This window comes from Acanthisitta chloris, unplaced genomic scaffold, assembly GCF_000695815.1.
Source record: "Acanthisitta chloris isolate BGI_N310 unplaced genomic scaffold, ASM69581v1 scaffold42505, whole genome shotgun sequence".
NCBI lineage: Eukaryota > Metazoa > Chordata > Aves > Passeriformes > Acanthisittidae > Acanthisitta > Acanthisitta chloris.
In genome coordinates this window covers 50,107-52,085 of record NW_008673981.1, presented here as the reverse complement: position 1 = coordinate 52,085, position 1,979 = coordinate 50,107, and positions in this window count along the sequence as shown.

The window sequence follows — 1,979 nt, the reverse complement described above, 5'->3', positions numbered from 1 at the left end:
ACGGAGGGAATCAGTTCAGTGGGGAGAGGGAGCATGTGACAAATTAGCTGTTTGTAACCACAGCTGTATAGCTTCTCTGCACAGAGCAGCGTAAACAGTTATTATTTATTCTGGTTATACTGCCATAGCGAGCTAGCAGCACTGCCCCTGTGTGACTCGGGCCTTTCCCAGAAAGACAGCCTGCTGGTTTGGGGGGATAGTAGTGCTGGGATCATGGCACTCTCACTTCTGAAAGCAAACCTGAGATAATGGAGAACTCATAATGGGATATTCCCCGAATCAGAGGGCCTGCCTTTGTTTCCCAGGTATTCCCAAACAGAAGTTAGCCTGTGCATGCCAGTGCATTTTAATGCATTTTGACAAGGTCGCAAGAGCCCTTTTGTTGCTTGACTGCTTCGTCCTTGCTTGCACATCTGAATGAAGCTTTCCCATACTGAGCCATAGGCAGCCTCCAGCCAGCTTAGGAGTGTGTGTGTGTGTGTGATGCATTTCTAAAATATTTCTATTCACTTCTCAGGTATCATTTTGAAACAGAGCTGCCCAATATACCGATCAGCAGAGAAAGGGGAAGAACATATTTCGGTGCTCTTCTTGTTCTGTTGATTTTGTCAAATTGTGTAAGCCCTTGAAGAAGAGAAGAGTTGGAATAAATTGGCTCCTTCCTGGGGAATCTGTGGTCAGATGAAGGAAATGGGCAGTAAAACTAGTTTTGGTAAGAGAGTCTAGAAAAGGATAGATAGGCTTTAAAGAGATGGTCTTGAGATGTCTGGGAGTACTGGATGAATGTTCTGCAACAAGCAGCTTCTTGAATTAGGGAGGTCAGGAGCTCCTGGTCCTAAAAGTTGTAGTGCCTTGGTGGTGTTCTCCTGCCACCATTGTGCTCAGCATGTCTGAGCCAGCCAGTGTCCTGGTAATATGAAATTGTGTTACTGTGCCCTGCACTGGTCAGGGCTGCCACGGTGGCATGTGCATGGAGAGCAGTCACTGGGAGCTGGGGAGAAAACTGCTGGCTCCTCACAGGAGGGTTTTCTATATGTAGTGGATACTTCATACTTGAAATGCCTGGTGAAATACTGTCATCTGTTTTTTTCGTTGGTGATTTGCTTGAAGCACAGGGCTTATAGCACCCAGGTGTCCCTTCTAACCAAAATTATTCTACGATTTGTTTAGTTGCTTTAAGGAGAGTATCTTTCTCTCTCAAGTTTGGGGCTGTAGTCAAATCTATCTTAAACAGAAGCAATGCTACTAAATTCTGCCTGCACTGGGAGAAATTGGACTTCTGTATTTTATGGTCCTTGTGCAAATACTCACCTGGGAAACAGGCGTCTTGCTTTTCAAGAGAACATGACACCCAGCTAATTTCACTGCCCCTCTTACAGCCAAGCTTCTCAGGAGGACTAAGCAACAACATCCTATTTAAAAATCCTGTCCCAGTTTTGGAATGCCCATGCCATCCAAAAAGCTATGGCCTTATTTTATCTGTTTATATCTAGTAATAGTCTTGGGGAAATGGAGTTTTGTTTTCCCATCACATTTATTCCCCAGTGCAACAGTTAAAAACTATTTTTCAGAGGGTTTAGAAAACCCAAATTTTTCCCCAGTAACTCAGAGCATAGGAATGTCCTATGGCAGAGGAAGTGCTGGCAAGGACATGCATGCCAGCATGTCAGCTGGCCAAGGGTGGGAGATCCCCCACCATTTCCTGCCTGAAGGTTCCCAGGGTGCAACTTGGGAACATACTGTGTTTGTTTTGGATGGGTGAAGCCCCTGTAAAGATTCTCTATACATGTCTGTGTTTTAAATATATGTAGTTATGCTCTACCAACATGTTTCAGCCTACACAGGGCAACATCTGTTGAAACATGCAATTCTGGCTTAGTTTTAGCAAAGAAAATGAAGGAAAACAATTTCATCCATCATTAGACTAACACTTGGGAGAAAATTTAGGCCTTGTTCCCTTTCCTAAAGCTAAGCAGATT